Source organism: Halyomorpha halys, unplaced genomic scaffold (genome assembly GCF_000696795.3).
Source record: "Halyomorpha halys isolate HHAL.00 unplaced genomic scaffold, Hhal_1.1 Scaffold380.1, whole genome shotgun sequence".
Lineage (NCBI taxonomy): Eukaryota > Metazoa > Arthropoda > Insecta > Hemiptera > Pentatomidae > Halyomorpha > Halyomorpha halys.
The window spans coordinates 628,656-646,554 of NW_027106430.1; the positions used below are offsets into that span (position 1 = coordinate 628,656).

A 17,899-nucleotide genomic window follows, 5' to 3' on the forward strand; every position below is an offset into this window, starting at 1 on the left:
CGCGGTTAGTGTATAACAGACTGCACATATTCTTGTTGACTTACAAATATAATATAAGCCACAATTACATAATCCAATATTAGCAAAAAATATCTATAAAAAGAATCAACTAAATCGTTAAACAAATATTTTTTAATTATTCCTTATTACACCGGTAAGGCTTATAATAAATTTTAGTTTAGAATATACCCAGCAAGGATGTTTGTGGTGAAACATAATAATACCGTAGAAGGGGTTTCGCATGGCATATTCTAATTAAATGTGTCCTAGTCATTAAGCTAGCATCAAAGCGTTTTACAAGGTAGTGTGAAAATTCCCTTGATATTGTGTACACTGAAATATTCTGTACAAGGTTTAATCCAATTTTAAACTGGGTACCTGTATAATCTCTGGATCACACAATGTATTATTGTAAAAAAAAAAGTCGAAGAAAAAAAAATAATGTTACTCACTGAAGCACTTTTGAGATATTGGATAAAAGGACAGGCTGCTAAGAAGTGCTTTTTGAAAGAAGTCTTGAAAAAGTTGAAGGGGCTTTTATATCGGAATACGACCACGTTTTAGTTCAAACGCTTTAATTGTTATATTCATAAAAAAAGGTTTCTTTTTATGCTAAAAAGAATTCTGAAAAAAATTAGGTACTTCTTTTTAATGATAGGGGAATAGACTCTTTCTACCTGCATTTCTTTAGAAATACAACAAAAAAATCACATTTGATAGGAACAAAGCTATTTCAAAAGAAAAAACTCCTTTGAAAATTGACCACATTCAGTTAGACAACACAGAGAAGAAACCTTACTTAGCACTGACCTCTAGCTTGCACTGGTGATATGAAATGATGCCCGAGTTCTTCGCCCTAGATATTATCACCAATTCCATTACAACTTTAAAGTTGAGTGAAGGTGGTAGAACTTTATTATAGTAGTCAACCAACTAGCAGAACAAGATTTTTTTTTAAATATAATATAAGTCAATCAACAGCGAAGGTGATGTTTGTCTACACATACTGACTGACCTCTTGGAAACATTTCTAATATCATCATATCTATACTAGAATATGTAAACTGGTTCAATATCAATAGTTATTATTAAGAAATATATGTAAATAATAATATTTTTTAATAAATGGATATATTTTTATTTTAATTAATTGATGCGATAAAAATCAATTGAGATAAAAGAAAAAATCAAACTATTTTTATATCCCTACATATATGTTTTCTTAATGTAATCAAATATTTCAGAATGTGGGGCTATTATCGTTTAATATAGTTGACAAATGATATGGCAATACGGTATTTACCAGATGCCTGCAGTCTGTCAGTATGCGTTTAACAGTTAGTGTTACGCTACACTGTCTACATGTTGGTCTATATGTTCCTGACAGTAAGCATTCTTGGGTTTGTCGAATGTGTCCAATTCGTATGATCAGTATTACGATACTTCGTGTTGTATGCAGCTTTGGGTTGATGTCTTCCATGGATGTCCTCTACTCTTAATTTGTTTTCTATTGTGTTGGTCCAAGTTGCCTGCTATTTATTTAATATTTGTATTGTCGTGGAAGGATAGAGGTCGTTGTGGGAGTAATTCAAGCAGTCAGATGGCGGAATCAATGATGTAGCTTGACCAAGCGGGTCAGCTTTACAATTGCCCGGGATGTCCTGGTTTCCAGATGAACAAAACTGTGTGGTCAGTCCAATTTTATTTGAAATATGAGTACTGCGACAAGATGTGGAGTTTTTAATTGAGTAAAAATGGCGGATTCACGACAGACACAGTGAACTCAACAGGTCGCACAATCGCCAGATGATATGTAAAATGTAAATACAATCATTCTTGGAGAGAGAGAAATATCTCTACTATATTCATAGTCAGTTCAATACAAAATTATAAAAGTGTTATAATTAATACACTATAAAATATCCCTCGAAAACATTTTTACACAATCACCTTATCTTGTATCCACTTGAAAACTTATTCAACAAATAAATCAACATTTTATATCGTCCGGTAATGCGTAATTTTAAAAATACTTCTGTATTAGAATTAAGCAAATAGGGTCTTAATATTTGTGATGAATAGTTCCAAATAATAGGGATTAAAATAACTTAACATAAAGTATCGTAAAAACGTCACCTAAACTTACAATGAAATAAAATCAAAGTAATGTATATCTATGGAGCATTAGAAAATATTTTACCGAATTGACTGTCAATGATTATATTTTCATGGGAATCAAGTAGTAACTCAACACAAAAATAAAACTTGAAGATCGCTGACTGAACATGTGTAATGATAAAAGGAACATGGTGCGGGGGCTTCAGGAAGCCCTGCAACTGTGGCGAAACGTAGGCTACAGGAAGTGATAGCCGAAAACTTGAGAACGATATCCCCAGTTTGGAGTAGCAAGGGTTTGAGTCCTATCTGGGGCAGTTCATATTAATTTTTCACCGGCCCTGGGAAATGAATCTTAACCTTCTAGTAAGTACAGGCAGCCTACAGCTAGCCATCAACAGTTAGGAAAAAGAACAACTAGGTATACTATCCCCTCCCCTTTGGACATTTTTTAAAAAATATTCTATCTAAATTGATTCAAATTATTCTTGTTAAATGAATCTTAAAAAAAAAATATAAATGCAATAGACAAAGCAGATATAAATACTGATTAACTTTTTATTTATTTTTCCTTTATTTACAAATTGCGATATTTACTTAACTATGCGAACAATTCTTTTCCTTGGTAAATCTACAACTTAAAAAAGACTCGTCCTTTAGTTTTTATAGTAAATTATAAATCATTAACCATGAAATTAAGATAATTGCTTAAACAAACTGAACGAAGAAACTTTCCAGGAAATGCAATTTTAAGAAAATAGAATAAGAGGATATTTAAAAAAAATCTATACTCTTGCCGTATTATTGTCTTTATTTTTAATAATTCTAGAATAATAAGATTTTTCATTTTAATAAAACTTAAAAATGTTAAGTAACCATTAAAACAAAATAAAATGGCATGATAGAAAGTAGCAGAAATATAATTTTACTAAAGTATACAGAAAAAAGTTATTTTTAAGAAAATTAAATTTTCAGAAAATGAAATAAGGGGCTCTCAGAAAAATAGAAGATAGTAATAATGAGAAACCTATATTGACTTGTATTTAGATAGACTATTTAGAAATAATACGATTTTTTATTCAGATAAACAGGAAAGAAATTAATTAAGATCGAAAAAGAAAAACACAACAGATATGATAAAAAGTAACAGTATTATTTTAAACTAAATATGCAGAAAAAAGATAATTTCAAGTAAACGCAATTCTGAGAAGTTAAAATAAGGGACTGTGAAAACGAACGAAAAAAGTGTAGGAGCTATACTAGCCGATATTCTTGATACATTTTTTTTTTAATACTCTGAACAACAAATATTTAAATAATAAAACAATTAATAACATATAAGTAAAAAAAATATCGATAATAAATGAAAAAAATAATACTAAAATTCAGAAAATAAAACAAGGGGCTATGGAAAAACACAATAAAGAAAAATTATAGAAGCTATACTGACCAATATCCATCACAAACTATTTTATAATAATTTTTAAACAATATCATTTTCCACTACAATAAAACCACTAAAAATGTTTACACGGTGGCAGAAATATTAATTTAGCCTATAGGCAAGGAATTGTAAAATACTGTTATTTTTTAAACCACCTTTTATAAAATGTTGCGGGAGGTAAAATGCGGTATTCGACGCCTAGAAATATTTAATAACTGTTATCATAATCAATTATAAACCGCAATTAAAATAAATATCTCCAGAAGGGTCCCCTCTATTATATAACTGAATAATTTATTCAGTATCCTGACAAAGAATAAGGTCGCAGAGCCCTTTCACGTCTCCCGTTGCTGCGGCCCTCCAAAGGAGAAATCCTTTATGTAAGGAGCCTGGAGGGGAAGGAGGTTTTCGACTAAAAGAAAACCCCTCCAAGAAGAACACAGCCTATTATGACTCAAGTCCTCCAGGTATTATCTATAGAGCTCGTCTTATTAATCTCCATGCTGGCGAGCCAGGTCGAGATAAGCGTTTCTCCCTCCTAAGAGGCAATTTAGTCTGTACAGAAAAATCATTAAAATACTTACGAGAAAAGTTTTATCCAAGAACCATGACTGCCCGTCCATTTAACGACAAGAAAAGACTCTTTATTCTGTGTTGAAGAATATTCCATTGAGGATACTATAATTATTTTTTTAAACTGTGAAAACCTATTTTTAATTTTTTTTTTTTAATTTTACCTAAATCCATTCTAAAATAAAATTCGTTCGTCGACACGTGAAAAAAAAAAATGAAATAGGAGTATAATATAAATTTAATTTAAATGAAAAAAAAGATTCAGGCGCGCCTTTCAGAAGGTCAGATCCCAAAAAAGAAATATTTTAGTCACGTATAAAACTAATTTTAGGTGATGGTAAAATTATCTAATTTACAGTAAGATTAATTGATTAAATTGGAAAAAATGTCCTACGTTTCTTCTTCAGGAACACTACAAATTAATTTAGTTGACATATCTATGCTAGGACTCGTATAAAAATGTTTGAACTCAATTTAAGAATTTGGTAAAAAATACTAAGTAATAGTAAGATGTAAGGGACACAAGAATTGTAAAAAATTGTTTAGTGATTCACGTCATGTATATATTTTCAATTTATAGTGTTCCCGAAGTAGGGTTATATTGTCAGTAAATTAAAATTGGTAAAATAATCTTGCCTATAATTTCAAAAAATATTTTAGTTAGTAAATTCAGTTTGTAAAACACAGTACTAGGATATGAAACTTCTTCACGAGAAGAAATACAGTTATTTGACTTTCTTTAGAGTGTTATTCTCTAAAACCTCTTGCATCCATTTCGAAGTTTATCTATATTAACACATAAAAAAGAAGAAATTAATTATTAAAACTTGTTAATTTAAGAAACAATCAACCAGATTTGATTAATTTAGGTAATGAAATTTTATTCTATTTTATTACTTATACTATATGAATTAAAATTTGTTTTATTGCAATTTAATAAAAATATTTTTACTTTTTTGTTTTTAACAATTCAAAAATTAAACAACTTATTTTCTTCACTTTAGTTTCATTGAACATCCCTAATAAAAAATAATTATTAAAAATTATAAGTTATAAGTGCTATTATTGCTTATAAAATGTATATTATATCATTTATTTAGTCTTTTTTTCCCCATATTACACATTTCTTTCCATTTATTTTTAATGAGCCTAATACTGTCTCCCCTTTAATTGATTTATTTATTACTCTAGATCCAATCCAGGACATTTTTATATTTTCGTTTATTGACTTCCCCCTATATTCCACATAATTAATAAGTAATAATGTTCATGATGTTTTTTCGGGTTATTCTACTACTATCATTGAAGCAAAAGAAAATAAAAGAATCTAATTGAGTATTCAGACAGCACTGGTTTAACTAAAGGTGCAAACAGGACACAACTAAGGAAGTAAATGTTATGTTGATTTTGTACATAAATATTTCAATGAATAACTCCGCATTTAGGAGTAAAGTTGAATTCCACTCACTCTCAGTTTTACGGCTTAATATAATATGAGGCATTCAGGGCGAATTGGGTTGGAGGTAGAACCAGTTCATAAATTCCGAAATAAATTAAAATTACAGATAGTATTTCTGGAAATACAAGCAATTCGCAATTTAAACAACCAACCACAAAATCCTTAAAATGCTATCTCACACCTATTTCATGCCAATGAAATAATTTCTCCGTGCTCAAATATTTTCACTTAAAAAAAAATATATATGTAGAACACGTTGGAAAAATAGAACAATGAAAATCATTATTCTTACAAATTGTTTTATTTGTATTTATTCTATAATATATTTCACGTAGCATCTTAGTATTTCTTATGGCTAAAACATTTATCTAAGAATACGGAGAAAGTACTGAGTCTTGCAGAAGAGCATATACAATGCAGCACTATATATATTTTATTAGCTATAATACACTAACCAAATTACATTAATTTATAAATATTTTGTAAATAGACGTAGTATTTCATTTAATTATATTTATTTTTATTCGTATTATTTTCGTTAGAAGTTTGTTTTTATTTCAAAAAGAAAGAAATGTTTTTTATATTTTATTGTAATATTTATATGCAGGAATAATAGTCATCGTTCCTAGCAACGGAACAACAATCAACGAGTTAGTAACAGCTGGCCAGTCACCTTTGTGCAGTTCATCTAATCTCGTTACCAGACCCTGCGTAAATTGTGTGGTGTCTGAAAATTACATTTTGATTGTAGCTAATAATATGGTTCACTGCCTTCAGAAACAGCGTTGTAGTGATTAGTCTGATCAAGTTTTGAATTATAAATGAATTAGAGAGCCGGTACAGATGTGGGCCTAGAAAACTTTTGAACAATTTGGATTTTAAAACATCTTCCTCTGACCTATCAGAGTGGATTCTTCTCTTTAGTCGTCTGCAGTATTTTATCTATTTATTAATTTTAAATTAAATAATAAAAATTTGCTTTTTATTTTAATTTCAGTTTGTTCATTTAATTTATCTACACTTTTATTTTAATTTCAGTTCTGTATTTTATTTCTGAATGTTTTATTTTTATTTTACGTTTATATTTTCAATTGTTGGCCTAGCGAAATAAATGCTTATATTCCGAGTCAGTTTTGTTCATTAAAGTTTCCTTTCAAAAAACTTCGTCAATTTCAGGCGGATTTAAAAATAATAGTATAGAAAAAAAAATAAGAAAGCAGTTTTCACTTTTAATCTCCAAGTAGATTGCCAGTACATAAATTAGAACTAAATTACGTTGGAATAATCCTGAAATATCCATAGCAAAAGAGATGATCATCACTGCTGACACAGCGTACGTTAATTATGAAATTTTACAACCGATGGAAGTCACGACCCCCTCCCCTTTCATAATACAAATCATAATGGATGCTAACAACACACTAGGCGAGCCTCTCTTAATGAAACTTTCATAATTGGAATTGCTCTGTGGATTCGCAATATAGAGGTGAAAGGCATAATTTGCATGTACTTACATGGGCAACATGGGAAAACGCATCAAAAATGTTATTGTCCATACCTGAAAAAGAAAATAGAATATTAATCTTTTACAATACTGCAAACAGGAATATTTAATCAAACCTAGAACAGAGTAGTAAATTAAATTATTAACAAAATAAATCCATAACTAAAGAAGTAAAAATTGGCTATCTTTGCAGGATTAGCTTCAAAACTATATCCCTATAAACCGGAAATTTTTCCAACATCGAATTATTACAACAATTTTGAGGGGGACATCACTGCAATGAATAAAATCATTCTTAACCTGTCCGCTACAATCAACACATCTTTAAATAACTTCATGACAAAATTCCACCAATGTTTCCAACAAAAATGTAAACATTTGTTTAATACCTAAGAATACATTGATTATTTTTTTATATTATTGTCAAATACTATTTTACTCTAAAAATTATTGAATTATTTCTTTACATCAAATGAAATCTTAATCTTGCTATTATATCGCTTGAAGAATTATGACTGTAAACTTTGGGAACTTTATTATATTGTGTGGGTGCGCCCAAAAATGCATTAACTAGACATTTTAAGATTTGCGAAAGAAGGAATTTTGTATGTACAATGATGTCGAATTACAAGCATCTCGGAAATCCATTATTGAGCCCGCCAAAAAAAAAAAAAGTCAATTCATAGTTCCATCATTATTTTTCGGGAACAGAAATATAAAGAAACATAGTCCCATAGTGGGTTACTTAATTATTAGGAGATAACATTGCTCCATTGATGTTAAAATTATCGTTTTGCTGAATGGGCCTTATAGTGGTAGTGAATAGTGAGAAAGATCAAGAAGGGATAGACGAGAACTGTACGAGTACCTTGTATACGATGGGTGGTAGCAAAGTTTAGTTGAAAAAAAAATGATAAGCTTTTTGATATATTTTCTTCTCCCCTCTATTATAATTCGTCAAAACACGAATCAATGTTGCTAATTAGAGTTCTATCAATAAGTAGATTCTCCACATATTTATTTCGTGTTAATATATAACAAAAAGTAAATTCACCTGTTGTGTATATTTATATATAGTTGTAAATAAATTATAAAAAAAATATTCCTAGATTGATTCATATCAAGATATCAATATATGTCTCTAAATGCTCGTCATAAGTCTCACGATGGTTTGTTTTCATATTTTTTTTTTTAAATTTTCAATACCCGTTCAATTAAATTTCAAAAAAATAAAAATAAATTCAAATAATTTAAAAATGTATTTGTAACTAATTTAGATGTATTTTGGTCAGTATTGAATACAAAATTCCATTTTAATACCTTTTAATTATTATTATTATCTTAATAATATATCAAGATTATATCATTATATTACAATCGTTTCTAAATTTATTTCAAGATAAAATATATATTTTGTTTGAATAAAGAAACACGGGTGTTTTGCATACAATTTTCTGACTTTTTTTTTTTTCTCTTATCCATTTTTAGTGGTTTGTTTCTTTGAAGATTTTAATTTCACCCGCTACTAATTTGCAGGTGTTTATAATTACTTTCTACGTACTCTTCAAACATTACTGTACCTTTTTGAACTATAAAAAAAAAAAAAAAAAAAATACGTAGGTGTCAACACTATGTAAACTGACGGATTTTACTTTAATTTATACGGATTATAATTCAATTAATTTTTACCTTATGAACCCAGTAGTTTAAGTTAATTAGAGTTTTACCTTTTATACAGACCGAATAAAACAACGAATTATTAGTCCCAATTAGGATGGATAACCGAAGTTTAATTGAATGAGTAAAAGGTAGAAAAAATATCTTTTTTTTTTTAATTTTAAGAGTTCCATGATATAAATAATTAGAAAACATTTCATTAAATTTAGTTAAAAAATATTATGGACATTTTAAAAATAATAAATAACTGTGAAGATAACATTGGTAACTAAATTTTTAAAAATTGTGTTTTAATTAAAATGTCAATAATAAATACTAAAAAACTTTTAAATAATAAATTTTAAATTCATTAAAATCAAATTGAATAATAAAACTAATGCATAAATTGTATTCTACTCATAAATAAAAACATAAACGAATGGTAGGAGTCATAGTTTAATTGTAGAGTGATTTTTAGGCAAAGTGAATCAAAACAGACAACAAATATTGTTTAACATTACTGTACTAAAAAAAAACAACAGAAAAAACATTTTATAAACTAAAATATACATGGAGAAAGTTTCCGTCAATAGAAGCTCAAATAAAATATATTATTAAATGGCATTTCCAATAGTTGGAGTGGCACTGCCCATTAGCTGGTCATGTACAGTACATCTTTTAGCAATGGAAATTGAAGGCAGGCCCTCTGAGAAGGCCTCGTCATAAAATATTTACCCGTGGAAGATAAAGTGTTTTCTCGGTCTTTCTTGAAAACGAGTCTCTATTCTCGAGAAAAATGAAGGATAACCCTATAATAATAAAGCAATTGTGGCAAGTGATTATATTATATCTCAACATTTTATTACATGAATTATTCACTTTGAAGAATATAAGTTGAACAGAGGGTTTTGATGTCGTCTACTCTTCCTTAATCGAACTTTTTATGTATCAGTCAAATAACATATTTAAAAATAAATCATTCATTTATAAATAGGAGAAACCACGTTTTTATAATAAAATTAATTATATATATAAAAATACATTTTAACTAAAAGATTGTAGTAAGTTGTGCTATATATATATGGCACAACTTACTATAATCTTTTAGTTAAAATATATTTTTAATTTTATTCTACAGCCTTCTTCATTAATATAGGTATAAATACACGAGAGTAAATATTAAATTCTGTTTACGGTTTAAATAACAATTTTCAAAAGAGGGTATAGTCTTTGCTCAATTAATACATGGAATTCTCACCATTTTCGCAGGTCTTTTTATTACAAAATCACCCAAATGCTAGTACAAAATCACCGACGTGGCCATCCAAGATATGAGCTTATAAAATAAAATTCTAAAAAAAAATTGTAGTTGCAGGCCTACCTTCTACGCCATAACCCCTGATGAAGACCTGAAACTCAGGTAGAAACGTCGGCATAAAATAAATAAATATGGTTTAGTTTATTTATGTTGTTCTTTGCTGACCGCACCCCCCCTCCCCCCGACAAACTTCTCCAATCATTAATCTACGGTCAACTGAGTTGCAGGCCTACCTTCTACGCCATAACCCCTGATGAAGACTTGAAACTCAGGTCGAAATGTCGGCATAAAATAAATAAATATGGTTTTGTTTATTTATGTTGTTCTTTGCTGACCGCACCCCCTGACAAACTTCTCAAATCATAAAAAAAAAAAATTGTTTCATATTTATCAAAAATTCACTTTTCCTCTTTTCAAAATAAAAATCTCTAGTAAAAACTTGCATCTTAGTTAAGATGTCTAGATTTTGCGTTTTAGATTATGAAGAAAACTAAAAATAAAATCTTAAATGTTGGTGAACGTTACATAGTTTTATATCATACCAATCTCGAACTCGGAATTTAATTTTTCTTTCATCATGTAATGCAATGAACATCCTATTTTTTACACACAATATTATTTGTTTTTCTTTTCAGTTTTTAAGAATTTATTTTGCACTCCATATACAGTATCTCAGTTGGGAACTTAAATCTTGTCAACGGCATGTCGTTTACAAAATTAATCAACTAACGGCTATGACTGCAATCCTCTCGTACATCTAATATCGCTTCAACTTCTTTGGAGTTATTATTTCCTGTCATAGCAATGTTTCTTCGACACTTATAAAGGATACCTCCAACAGAATTAAATTAAATTGTGTTAGACTGTGATCTATATCATATTCTTCCATTGCTTTCATAATATGTTGCTTCCTAATTCTGCCAAATGGCTTTTTTAGATCAATGAAACGTGTTGCTAGTTCCTTACATTTCCCCAACACATTCTCTGTAAATTAGCTCAGATTGATTATCAAATCTGGAGTTCTTTGTTTTCTACACCCATATAGTTTGTCAATAATATTTCCTTGCTATCCTACCTCCATTATTTTAGGATAAAGTTTCTTATTTTGAATAAATATATGTTTCCTTCAGTTAGTACAATAAATTATGTAGATTTTTGGCTGCGAGATGTGGTCTTTATATTATCCAAGCAGGAATAGCATGAAGAGGATAATCCAAATCCACTTGATTCGGCAGTGTCTCTCCCAACTCAGTGACCACTCGGTCTAAATCCATGGGTTTGTTCGGAGTCAGGAGGCACATTAGGAACTACATAGATTTCCTAGGGACTGTCTATGGACCAAACTTTCGATTTGCCATCACATATCTAGGGAGACTACAACGTGATTCCCGGTTAGAATAGACGTGGTGCCGCCATCGTTCATACACCCAGTCTGTGTGAGTTACCTCCATTAGTAATAGGGAAAGGGATAAGTATGGCTTTTCCTCATGAAAGTAAGTACTGACCATGCTTGACGTTGCTTAGCTATGTCAAGCGTCTTAACCCACTCGGATACTGACCGCCCCTGTAGGATGCGTAATATGAGTTTTTTTTATAAAATTTTCCTAACTAAGGAATGAGAATTTATAAAAAACCGTTTAAGATCCTAAAGGTTTAATAAGGTCGGATTTAGCAATAAAACAAAAGTATTTTTCCTTAGTGAGTTGTAAGACATAGAATCATATAAAATAGTCAGCTCAAACGTGTCCAATGTGCATGAATGTTAACATGATATTGTAATTAAACATTTCAAGGGAATTATATTTAGACGACACCTGAGATAGCATACGTTCTAATTACTTAAGAATGATAAAATTTGAAACAAACAACTCAGTCCCCTAGGCTTGAAAGTCATTCCTCCTCCGGTTACAAAGGCAGCAAACAAACACTTTACCCTTGCTAAATGTTATTAATTACCGGAAAAGTAATCTGGCTTAATTTGAAAGGATTACGAAGTTTGTCTGAGAACGAACCGGTGACCTCGTAAGCACCTTCTTACCTTCTTTTATTAACTACACTCTTTTTTTAAACTTGTAAACAAAAAAAAATCCTTTAATGTCGACTAATTATTTTTCACTTTGGATTCTTGATATCCTCTGAGGGAAAATCCGTTGAAATTGTTAAGTTAATTATTAATTGAGTAACTCTAATTAATCCCTTTTTAAATTTAAAATAAGGAAAACATATCTGGTTTATTTCTGCTTAATAGTTCATGTTTTTGGATAATACCGGTATAAGTGTTGATTTATTGATTCATATTATTATATTTAATTGTTTAATTATTTGTTTTATATTGTGTAAAAAAAAAGTTAATTTACAAGGTCTTTCTTGTAATACAACCCATAGAACAATTATTAATTTAATTATTATAACATTATCCCAAATGAATTCCTTTCCAGATTAAATATAAACAATTTTGTTTTATTTGCCATATTTCTATTTAATTATTGTGGATTTTTTTTCATACACTTAAAAAGACAAAAGTGTATCAAAACCATCAATAAATTAACGAGCCATAATTATGATATTCAAAAAATATCAGAATTGAATTCAACAATATTAAAAATTGGAAGAAAAACTCTATTCCTAAAATTAGCTTCATTTTTTCTTCACCAATAACTGGAGTAACAATATAGCCAAAGGAAGAAGTAACAATATAGTAAATCCAATACCTAAAGTAAAATAAACTTTAAACGTCTATTGGCCGGGGATATGTGTAGAAATGAGAAAAATAAAAGAACAATGAAACGTCTTTTTTAATTATATAATCTATATTAGATCCTCTATTGTGGTGGAAAATAGGCTAAGTATTATATTATATATAGGAATTGCTGTCCTTTAAATAAGGGCTGAAAATCACTCATTGCATTCCGGGATGCTTTTACCCCAGTCCAACCAAGCACATTTTCGTGACTAGTATCAATAAATTTGTCTTCTGTTTTATTTCACGCATTGAATAAAAATTAAAATATGAAGAATGCAGTTTTGATATAAATGGGCTGATATACGTATGAAGAATATTTTAAATGTTCAGAACTAAATATAAAAAAGTTAACCAATAAATGAAAAAAATATCCATAATCTTCCGGCCAAATTATATTTTTCCATTTCTTGTTATGGTTATTTAAATGAATTAACACCAAAATACTTATTTTTATTAAATAGATGATATATTATTCCACACATAATTATTGCTAATGATCAGCTGATATTTGTTTGTACATGAAATTAATGTAAGGAGTAAATTTGTTAATTGTAATAAATTCATTAATTTGCGTTAATAAAAGAAACTTCTCAGTAATGGCATTATTATTGAAATAAAATCATTTAGAAAATGTAATAAATATCACCAGAATTATCTCAATTAAAAACTAAATAAATAAATAAGAGGTGTATTATTAAATACACGTCCCCCTTTTTTTCCTTTTTTTTTTACTTTGCTGAGCCGAAGTGGTCAAAATAAATAAATCTAATTCGAAATGGAAAAACTGCGAAACGATAATTTAATGGTGTTGCTTTTCGTAATTGATTTTTGTTAATTGAACATATATCTAATCTATTAAAGTGGCCGTCACCTAATATCATTGGCTCAAAGTTTACATCAGACTAATATTTGCATGCCGAATTTACACCGGCAGCGCCAACCAATTCCTGGACTACCAACTCGATATGGTTAATGTCACAGATAGGTGTGGTCCTAATTTTGCTGATGGCTACAAGATGTACATACAAGAGGGAAATTGATGCCTTAAATTAAATGAAATTGGTATTCATTTTATCTGTGTTTATTTCCCGGTACGTTTAACATAAAATGTGATGAAGGCAGTTAGTTAAATAATACACAACAAACAGTGTGAGAAAATGTAATTGTTTTTGTTTAATACAATTTCATTATTCTACTATTTTTTTCCCACTAACGTATATCAAAAAGACCATTGAAAATGTTTTTTTCTAACATTACCACTATTAAAAATGAGAAAGAAGCTGGAAACTTCCCAAATTATGGGCATTATCAACTAAACATTAGTAATGATTAGATACCCAACTCATGTCCACTTAACTTGAAATAAAGCGTTATCGCTCAGCCTCCACTGGCTAAACTACTATAGAGGCTGCATAAAGAAAAGCACTAGGATCTCCTAAGGCTTTGCTTTACCCATTAAATGGAAAGAGGGTGGGTTAGGATTTCTCAGATGACATGCAAACAATTGGAATAAATGATTTAGTGTTTATCTTATTATTTCTATATTAAGGATGCACCATTCTTTCGAGAAAAATTATTTTTATATGAAAAGAAAATTCTAAATAGATTCCTTATAACAAACCTGCTTGTAAATGGAAAAAACATTAGATTCGTGGAATCTATTAAAAAAAATTGTATCTTTGAAAAAATTTCCCCTTTGGGGACAGTAAATCTAAACCAGTAGTTTCCAACTAGGCAGACACTGGTCCCCCACTGTGTATTTAGAGCCACTTTTGAGTATTTTCCAGTTATAACCTATCAGGTACCACACAAGATCGAGAATAATTATTACTAAAATAGTGCTGACAATAATACACAAATATGTTTTACAGAACCTTCACGCACACAAATCCCAAGGCACTCAAGGCCCACCTTTAGTCCGTGGACCACCTGTTGATAATCACTGATCCATAGAAAAAAACATTATTAAATGACTTACTTCAATAACAAATACTAAGATAAACAATTATAAACAGTTTTAAATAATGACCTGTATATTGTCGAAACGTGTATTATCAACTTATTTATAATGAATATATTTATTCACTGCCTTACGTTTACAGACATTTCATCTTCGATCAAATATAATTTTGCTCAAAAAATAATTTGTGGTACCATCAATTTATTTATTATGTAAAGAAACGTTATGTACCTATACATCCTTTAAACAGGTCATATCAATAATAGTCAGTATAGACCAGACATCAATGAATGAAATTAAACATTTGTTTTCTTTAGATTTACTATCAACAAAGGGATAAAATTTTCAAACATACAATTTTTTATTAAAAATTATTTTGTGATTAAGATTAATCTATGTTCACACATAAATATGTTCTTTATGAGGAATTTATTTACAATTTATAACTTAATTTCATAAAAAAAAAAAAAGTTACTAGGTATAATGTTGCATTAAAAAAAGTAATGGTAATAATAAAAACACTAAATCATTTATTCACAATATTTACATCTCAATTTCTAACAACAAACCAAAATATAATAAATAACAGTAAATATGCAATGTCAGAATCAAAGTTAATATAAAAAAAAAAGTTTTCTAATTTTTTATTCACATTAGGACCATAGGAAAGGATCTCCTAAAAGAAGTAGACCAGGAAACGTATATCAGTAGAAATAAGTTATGTAGAAAGTACTTTGAAAATCATAGCACTGAAGACATACTCCGCCACTTACGGCCCTCCTAGGGTGAGTGCTGGGAAATGTAGGAGCACGTTGTAGGGTCCTCGACTTATGAAATTTCCGGAACGATAACTTTTTACGAGGGCGGGCGGTGGTAGATCTCCAAGCGGCCGTAAAACACTGGTTATATGTGTTCCCTTCCTCCCCTGTTTCTACCTTCGCTAACCTCCCCTATTTCCTAATACATGAGAAAATAACTTCTTACCGAAATAGATTTTGCCGTGAAAATACGGCTCAGGAGGGTGGGACCGTAACGTGTTTAAGGTTTTGTCAGGTAACGTAAAAAGGAAGGTCCATAAATGTCCCCGCTATGATGTAGGGTCATCGATAATAGCACCAATAACCCCATATTTTCTCGGGCAGTATAGTGAGTGCTCTATATTACAAATGAAATTAATTGCAACTTATATTTTTTAAACATTTTATGAGACAAAAAAATATTTATAAATATCCGTCTTAATTAAATAAATCATAAATATATACTTTAGATAATTTATACAGGTTTTATAAAACCTCTATTTGGTTTCGATAATGTGACCGATCACTCGCGGACTTGATCACTGCATCTCGAAAATGAAAAAAAAATGAGTTTTCCATCAAAAGTTGATATATACAAGTATAAAGTAATTACAATTACATTTATATGTAATTAGTGATTGCGATTAGTTTTGTACAACTAGTATTTGTAATTTCAGACTACTATAAAATATTTCAGTGGTTCATTAAGTAGTTCAAATTAGTAATCATAATTGTAATTTAATTTTTGCATATTCAAATTACAGAAATCGTAATTGTATTTTCAACTAATTTTTGCCCAGCACAAAAATTAAACAGCTAAAACGTATTCAGTTTATTTCAAAAGTTTAATACTCCCTTGTTCCTAACCACCCCTTGTCACATAGTTTAATACCTATTTAATGAACTGAATAAGTTTTAGCTGGTTAATTTTGTTTTTCAAAAAACCTCAATTACAACATTAAAATTAAAAACATCGATCAACATTTTCAACAAAAGGTTAATTTATCTGCATGAGGCACTCCTGTATTAATTTTTAAACTATAAGTTTCCAAAAATGACATTTGTCCATGATACACGCATCTGTTGAATTTTTATAGAGAAAAATTACCCAACTATCAAGTTTTAATTATTAATGTTGGTTCCTCATATTTTGCAAAAAAAGCAATAAGGGTGGATTTCAAAAACATATATCCTTAAGTAGTTTAAAAAAAAAAATTCTGAAACATAAAAAAAAATTTATTTTTTAGATTACTTAACTCAAAAGTATCTCTGTTTCATAATAATATCTATATTATGTTCAAACACCTACTTAAACACATATATTCAATAAACTACCACAATAAATCTGGAAAATCACCATTACTCTTTTGAATGATAATTTTATGGAGAATACATAGAGAATTTATTATTAGTAGTGGTTCTCGTTATGCAGTAATACTGTATATTTGTATGAAAGGTGGGTTGCAAAAAAAAAAAAATGAACTGATTGATTTTAATAAAAAATTCTAAAACTAAGAGGGATAATTAAAACTTTCCTTGGGACTTCCCAATAATCAATGTATGTTATAATTTATTTTATATTATTTATATATATATGTTATTATTTTATTTATATTAGTATTTATAATTCAAAACTTAATAATAAAATTGAAAAAAACAAATACAAATTGTAGTGTACAAAGATTCATCGATACATTTCCATATTTCATTTAAAGAAAAACTTCTAAATACTAAAAAGTTTATATTAAACGACGCAATGTTCGGAAACAAAAAGACTTTTTAAAAAGCAATTCCAAAGCCTACAAAGAAATAGTCCCTCAGAGAAGGTATTGCGGACAACTTAAAGGAAAATTACTAACACATAAAACAGTAAAAAGTTGAGAACTTTTATGACATTTAACTCTCTGAAAGAAACAGTTACAAAAGCTGTTCGGTAGGGAAGTTTCCAGAATTTAAAAACTTTTTATTTGGTTTTCACTCATTTCCTGGCCACCGTTTTAATAACTTCAAAGAAGTGGGCTGGAGGGGTGGCTTAGCTGGTAGAAAAAGCCGAGTAGGCAGAGTTTCATTTAAATTTAGGCCGTAAATCTTCAGTATTGTTTTATCCAATATGCTATATTTTGGAAAAAAAAAAACATTTTTGTATTTTTTTTTTAAGATGATGAAAAATCTAGATGGACAAAGATAGTTTATTCATATTTTTATATTTAACTCTTTCATTTAACACCCATTTTATTATGGTCTATTCTAAATCTCTTCTGGATTATTTTATTTTGTTTTTTTTAAACCGCTAACAGTAATTTAACAGTAACAGAATAAAAAAAAAATTA

The 17,899-nt window shown here is 29.0% G+C and overlaps 1 long non-coding RNA gene across 1 annotated transcript in view; it reads right to left on the reverse strand.

Moving 5' to 3' along the window:
• The window catches only part of LOC136795152 (uncharacterized), a 139,221-nt gene that overhangs the window by 112,486 nt on the left and 8,836 nt on the right, over positions 1-17,899 (reverse strand). Inside the window, exon 2 of the long non-coding RNA XR_010842717.1 lies at positions 7,106-7,149. This is a non-coding gene — a long non-coding RNA (uncharacterized lncRNA). The remainder of the gene's footprint in view (positions 1-7,105; positions 7,150-17,899) is intronic.